The sequence below is a fragment of the Sminthopsis crassicaudata genome, chromosome 1 (genome assembly GCF_048593235.1).
Source record: "Sminthopsis crassicaudata isolate SCR6 chromosome 1, ASM4859323v1, whole genome shotgun sequence".
Lineage (NCBI taxonomy): Eukaryota > Metazoa > Chordata > Mammalia > Dasyuromorphia > Dasyuridae > Sminthopsis > Sminthopsis crassicaudata.
Window position 1 is genome coordinate 200,744,174 of NC_133617.1, and position 7,877 is coordinate 200,752,050.

Here is a 7,877-nt window from a genome sequence, read left to right on the forward strand (position 1 = left end):
GGAGGTGGGTCTACTTGTCAAGACCAACCCAAGAAGTATGTAAAAATAATTACAAAACCTTTCTCACACAAATAAAGTCAGAAATATTAATTGCCCATGGATAGTGTGAGCAAATATAATTAAAATGACAATTCTGCCTTTAAAAAACTAGGAAAAATGAAAGATTCTAATATCTACTGGGCCTGAATAGCTGTTTCAGGGAACAACTTTCCTTTCTTTTTGAAAAGAAAAACCACAAAATGTCTCAGAATAGTTATTTCATTGCATAATTTTAAAGCAAATGCAATGGTGTGAATTAATTTTGAAAATCTATATTACTGCTCTCTTCATAAAGACCTTCTTTACTCTGGATATATGCAAGAATAATCTGGATTCAAATTTCTGAGTTGTTTATTTATTTTAGTTGTGTCCAACTCTTTATGATCTTGTTTGGGGTTTTCTTGACAATGATACTAGAGTGGTTTGACATTTCCTTCCCTCCAGATCATTTAACAGGTGAAAAAAGTGAGGCAAACAGGATTAATTGATTTGCCTAGGGTCATCTAGTTATGAAGTATTTGATACTGGATTTCAATTCAGGTCTTATTGGCTTCACACCTAGCACTCTACCTACTGTGCCTCCTTGCTGTCCAAAGCCTGGAGTTAAAAAAGCCTACTCTTAAGTTATGCTATCTATCTATCTTTGGCTCTTTATGTCCACATCAACAGACTCCAGAGAAAATTATTTAAAATAATTTAAATTAACTTAAAAGTTTTGACTCATGTCTAGAGTTTATCCAAAATCAATATGAAAATGCATTCAATGTACAATATAGAAAAAAAAAGTATAGGACAGCGATGTATTTCTTTTTTTACTTGAATTCTTAATGATTTTTGTGCAGTAGTTTTCTTTGGAAATATAAAGAAGCCTACAGGGCTTTTTCAGAATTTCTTTTTCATGAATGAAATAGATTCATAGGATTATAAAGGAAACTAACAATGCTTAAGGGGCAGCTAGGTGGCACAATGGATAGAGCACCAGTCCTGAAGTCAGAAGCACCTGAGTTCAAATTTGGTTTCAGACACTTAACACGTCCTAGCTGTGTGATCTTGGGCAAATCATTTAACACCAATTAACTCAGCAAAAACCAAACCAAACCAAAACAAAACAAAACAAACCACACCAAACCAAAACAAAAACAACAATGTTTAAATACAGTTATCAAACTATATTAAGTAGAAAATGCTGCAATTTATGTATTATAGATTAAAAATTCCTTGCTTTACATAAAAATAATGCTTAACCCATATAAGACCTATAGGTACAAGTTGATGAAAAACTTGAGAAAGCCACAGTGACCTATAAATACTGTATCATTAGAATCTAGTGGGAAATTGATACTTAAAATAGCAAGACATGATATATTTTGTAGCAATGCTGAATAGGTGTGTAAATTTTGTCTTGCTTATACCCTATTTAAATAGTGTCCTTTAGTTCTAAGTCTTCTAGCAATCTAATATTGGGTTATTACTTAGCTCCAAATATGGGGAATGAGTAACTCTGAACCTTTAAATGAAAGGAAAGAGGAAAGGAAGAATGGGAATAAAATAAGAAAGGAGGAAGAGAGCAAAGGAAAGGTAAAAGAAGGAAGAAAGAATGAAGGAAAAAAGAAGGAAGAAAAAAGAAAGGAAAAAAGGAAGAAAGAGAAAGGGATGAGGGAAGGAAAGAAAGAAAAGAGGAAGGGAAGTAAAAAGGAAGGAACGGAGGTGGATGAAGAGAGCAGGGGAAAGATGAATGAAGGAAGCAAGGAAGAAAGCAAATAAAGAAGTATGAAAGGAATAAAAAAAGGATGTAAGGAAGAAAAGAAAAAAAAGGAAGGAAGAGGGAAAAGGAAAAAAGGAGGGAGGAAGGGAGGGAGGAAGAGAGGAAGGAAGAAATGAAGGAAGAATGGAAGGGGAAATGGAGAGGAGAGAGGGAAAAAGAAGGGGAGGACCCTTGATGCTAGAGTTAAGAAGGGCCACTCCTTTTCATCTTTTACATAAAGATATAGAGGAACATGTTATTATTGCCTAGGGAGTTAAAGTAGGAGAGGAAAATGCATGTTCTTTCATTAACTAAAGCAGCTCTCTGCTACACTGTTGCTTTCAGAGAAGGACCAAGAGACAACCTCAGGTTTGCTTTGTTATTTTCAAGGTCTACTCAGGCAATTCTTGGTGGGAAATTCTACAGCAGCTTGAATTCCATTTGATTCTGTCTTCTGCCAAGTATATCACTCTTAGAATCACTTACATCTTGTAACATTGTGTTTCTCTTTTAAGAGTAGTCTCCCCTCTCACTTGCTCTCCTTTCCTCAATAAAAAATGTTTTTTTTTTTTTTTTTTTGTCAAACAATGTTTTTATGTCAAAGAGATATCCTTATTCTTTGAATTTTCTTCAGAAAATATAATACTGTAAAACTCCAAATCAATCAACACCCCTTTTGCCCTGGGTCAGAAGCATAATCTTTTCCTTTTTACACTGTTCTAAGACTTTTTTTTTTTGTACTTGAAATTACCAGATCACTTTTTAACGTTCATTTTTCTGAGGCTTTTATTAGCAAGTCACAAATGGAGGACCTTTACTTAAAGTGTCTCACTAAAATAAAGGACACTTGAACAGAAACAAACAAAAATGCATTCTTATTTCTTCACAATTTATGTAAGTTTGAGACTCGTTTCCCACTTCTTTTTACTATGTTCCTGAATCCTCTATTTCTCTTTTCCACTTCATTATTGAGTTAAGCAGTAAGATCCATCAATTTGCCACTCCATATCCCACCTCCATCTCTTTGTATCAATTGATAGTTTGTTTCCTGTGCTTGGAATATTCTTCCTTCTCACCTCTACTTTTTTATTTGTTTGTTTGTTTTGTTTGTTTTGTTTTGTTTTTGCTGAGGCAATTGAGTTAAGTGACTCACCCAGGGTCACACAGCTAGGAAGTGTTAAGTGTCTGAGACTGGATTTGAATTCAGGTCCTGAATTCAGGGCTGGTGCTCTATCAAATTATGCCACCTAGCTGTCCCTTATTTCTACTTTTTAGGCACTTGACATGTCTAAGGCTCAATTCAGATGTTATTTCTTAAAGAAAGCCTTCTGTAAGTTCCCTGGACCCCCAAGTTTGCTAGTCTTTTCTTTTTTCCTCTCAAATTATTTGTGTTCATTACACTCCTTCCCTCTCTTCTGTTTTCCCTCCTATTTCTCTTTTTTCTTTCCCTCCTTCTCTTCTTTCTTCCTTTTTTCTCTCTCTTTCTCTCACTATATCTATCATAATCGCTTGTAATTTAAAGTTGCTTAATAAATAATTGTTATATTTAACCTACTAATACTTGGTCCTCATAGGACTACATTCAACCATTTTGGAAATATTTTCAGCAACAGCAACCCTTTCCAACCCAGCCTCATTTCTAATGTACCAGTTTAGTCTCAGCCCTTTTAAAAAAATGTATTTTAAATAATAATAATACCTTTTTATATTTCAAAATACATGCAAAAATAGTTTTCAACATTAACTCTCAAAATCTTGTATTCCAAATTTTTCTCCCTTTTTCCTCTCCTACCTCATTTTCTAGACAGGAAGTAATCCAATATAGGCTAAATATGTGCAACTTTTCTAAAGATATTTCCATATTTATCATGTTGCATAAATTTTTAAGATATTTCTTTTTTAATTTTATTTTTAATTTATTTGATTAATGCTCTTTATTTTCAAAACATATGCATAAGACAATTTTCAACATTTACCTTTGAAAAACCTTTTATTCCAATTTTTTCCATTCCATTTGTCCCACTGAAATCCCTAGAGAGTAAGTAATCCAATATATTTTAAGCATCTATAATCTTCTATACATATTTCCACAATTATCATACTGAACAAGAGAAATCAGATGAAAAAGGAAAACAAATGAGAAAAAAAATGCAAACAAGCAACAATCCAAAAGGTGGAAATACCATTTTGTGATCCACACTCAGTTCCCACAGTCTTCTCTCTGGATGCAGATGGCTCTCTTCAGCACAAGACTACTGCAACTGGCCTGAATCATCTCATTGTTGAAAATGGACCCATCCATCAGAATTGATCATCATACAATCTTGTTGTTGCTCTGTAAATTGTTCTCCTGTTTCTACTTACTTCACTTAGCATAAATTCATGTAAGTATCACTAGGCCTCTCTGAAATCATCCTTATAGAATTTCTTATAGAACAATTGTATTCCATAACATTCATATACCATAATTTATTCACCCATTCTCCAGCTGATGGGCATTCATTCAGTTTCCAATTTATTTTTTAAATTTATTTTTTATTAATTTTTATAATTATAACATTTTCTTTGACAGTACATATGCATAGGTAATTTTTTTTTTTTTACATTATCCCTTGTACTCCCTTCTGTTCCGAGGTTTTCCCCTCCTTCCCTCCACCCCCTCCCCTAGATGGCAGGCATTTCCATACATATTAAATATCTTAGAAGGGTGGGGGTTGGGCCGCCAGGGTCTAGGGACCATGTGGAAGCCCTAGGAGCCAGAACAATCGCCCTGCCTAAGGCCTTGCTTCTCCTTTCCTGTAGCCCCTCTCATTCCCTGTCCACTTCATTAAACTGGTCTCTTGCAGTCCCTTTTTCCGTAGTAAGGCCTGGCACCCCCAAATCTCCTTCTACATAATGCCAATATTTTACCCTCTCTGTAGAGCCCACTTTCCTTGTGGAACTGTCCAGAGTGCTGGCAAATCCAGGAAATAACCAGGTTGCCAGAGAACTCTTTGACATCTAAAGATCCAGATATCAAGGCACAGTATCAACAGAGATGGCTTGCTATTGATGCCAATGCTCAAAGAGAGGTCAAGAACTATGTTTTGCAGACTTTGGGTACAGAAATCTATTGGCCAAGCTCTGCTTCACAGTGCGTAGCTGGTTTTGCTTGTGCAGAGATTCCAGTAAACCAATGACCTGAACTCATTCCTCAGCTGGTAGCTAACGTCACAAACCCTAACAGAGCACATGAAAGAGTCAACATTGGAAGCAATTGGTTATATCTGTCAAGACATTGACCCAGAACAACTGCAGGATAAATCCAATGAGATCCTGACAGCCATAATCCAGGGAATGAGGAAAGAAGAACCTAGAAATAATGTGAAGCTAGCAGCTACCAATGCACTCCTGAACTCATTGGAGTTCACCAAAGCAAACTTTGACAAAGAGTCTGAAAGGCACTTTATTATGCAGGTAGTCTGCAAGGCAATCCAGTGTCCAGATACAAGGGTTCGAGTAGCTGCGTTACAGAATTTGGTGAAGATCATGTCCCTCTATTATCAGTATATGGAAACATACATGGGTCCAGCTCTCTTTGCTATCATAATTGAAGCAATGAAAAGTGATATCAATGAAGTAGCCCTTCAGGGAATAGAATTCTGGTCCAATGTGTGTGATGAGGAAATGCATTTGGCCATTGAAGCATCAGAAGCAGCAGAACAGGGACGACCCCCAGAGCATACCAGCAAGTTTTATGCCAAGGGAGCACTACAGTATCTGGTCCCGATCCTCACACAAACTCTAACAAAACAGGATGAAAATGATGATGATGATGATGACTGGAATCCCTGTAAAGCAGCAGGGGTTTGCCTCATGCTCCTGGCTACCTGCTGTGAAAATGACATTGTCCTTCATGTATTACCCTTCATAAAGAACACATTAAGAATCCCCATTGACGGTATAGAGATGCAGATTTCATGGCTTTTGGATGCATTTTGGAAGGCCCAGAACCCAATCAGCTCAAACCACTAGTGATTCGGGCAATGCCCACTCTCATAGAATTAATGAAAGATCCCAGTGTGGTAGTTCAAGATACAACTGCCTGGACTGTGGGCAGAATCTGTGAGCTGCTCCCTGAGACTGCCATCAACCATGTCTACCTTGCTCCTCTACTACAGTGTCTGATTGAAGGCCTAAGTGCTGAGCCCAGAGTCGCTTCCAACGTGTGCTGGGCTTTTTCTAGTCTGGCTGAAGCTGCCTATGAAGCTGCAGATGTTGCTGATGATCAGGAAGAACCAGCTACCTACTGTTCATCTACTTCATTTGAACTCATAGTCCAGAAGCTCCTAGAGACCACAGACAGACCTGATGGACATCAAAACAACCTGAGGAGTGCTGCATATGAAGCCCTGATGGAAATAGTGAAAATTAGTGCCAAGGACTGTTATCCTGCAGTTCAGAAAACAACTTTGGTCATCATGGAGCAGCTACAGTAAGTGCTACAGATGGAGTCTCACATCCAGAGCATATCAGATAGAATCCAATTCAACGACCTTCAGTCTTTGCTCTGTGCTACTCTTCAGAATGTTCTCTGGAAAGTCCAACACCAGGATGCTTTGCAGATTTCTGATGTGGTCATGGCATCCTTGCTAAGGATGTTTCAGAGCACTGCTGGGTCTGGTGGGGTACAAGAAGATGCCCTGATGGCCGTGACCACAATAGTAGAAGTGTTGGGTGGTGAATTCCTGAAATACATGTATGCCTTTAAACCCTTCTTGGGCATTGGTTTGAAGAATTATGCTGAGTACCAGGTTTGTTTGGCAGCTGTGGGCCTGGTGGGAGACTTGTGCCAAGGCCTGCAGTCCAACATTTTACCTTTCTGTGATGAGGTGATGCAGCTGCTCTTGGAGAACTTTGGAAATGAATATGTCCACAGGTCTGTAAAGCCACAGATTCTGTCAGTATTTGGAGATATTGCCCTTGCCATTGGGGGAAGAGTTTAAGAAGTACTTTGAGGTGGTATTGAATACTCTCCAGCAGGCCTCCCAAACCCAAGTGGACAAGTCGGACTACGACATGGTGGATTATCTGAATGAGCTAAGGGAAGGGTGCTTGGAAGCCTACATCGAATCATCCAGGGATTAAAGGGAGACCAGGAGAATGTGCACCCAGATGTGATGTTGGTGCAGCCCCGAGTAGAATTTATTCTTTCCTTCATTGATCACATTGCTGGGGATGAGGATCACACAGATGTAGTAGTAGCTTGTGCTGCTGGACTGATAGGAGACCTATGTACAGCTTTTGGAAAGGATGCACTGAAATTAGTAGAGGCCAGACCCCTGATCCATGAACCCTTAACTGAAGGACAAAGATCCAAGATGAACAAAACAAAAACCCTTGCTATCTGGGCAACAAAAGAACTGAGGAAATTAAAGAATCAAGCTTGATCTGTTACCATTGGGTTGACACCCGAGACCCCCACTGGAAATCTCCAATCTTTTGAAAAACCCGGAAGTGAGGAGTGTGCACGGATGCTGAATGTATGGGAATGAGAGGATGAGTGAGTGAGGCTTGAAAACACACCACATTGAAAATCCTGCCACAGCAACAGCAGTGCTGTTAGTGAGTTAGGCACTGACTTCCATAGAATACCATAACATTTGCCGTCTTGGAAAAGAGAAAAGTGACGGGATTTATGTGCTTTAAAAAAGAGAGAGCAAGAAAGAGCAATCTCTTTCCAAGAGAGGCTAGAACTAGCTTTTCTGTCTTTCGGCCAGTGCTGAGCAGAATGACTAGTGTGGGAGAAAAGGGACTGCATTGTTGTTAAAGGCCTGGCCTTTGCTACTGATGAGAGAGATGGAGCCTAGGTCTCGAGCCCACCTTTGGTGCACCTTTGCCACACAGTACTGTACGCGTGCGGGCTAAAAGGAGGGTGAGGGATTTTTTCAGTCTAAGAGTAAGTGTGTGTGAATGAGGCAGTATCCACATTCTCAACTTCAAGTCATTGCAGTTTATCTTTTTCACAGAAAAAAAAAAAGAGGGGTTAGACGTTACATTTCATAAAACTAACCAAAGTTCTGTCTACTGATGCAGCACAAGAAATGAAAAAGGA

General features: G+C 38.6%; 1 pseudogene; it reads left to right on the forward strand.

Annotated features, from left to right (window-relative positions):
• The first annotated feature begins 4,774 nt into the window (after nucleotides 1-4,774).
• Nucleotides 4,775-7,373, forward strand: LOC141546280 (importin subunit beta-1 pseudogene; annotated as a pseudogene).
• The last annotated feature ends 504 nt before the right edge of the window (nucleotides 7,374-7,877 follow it).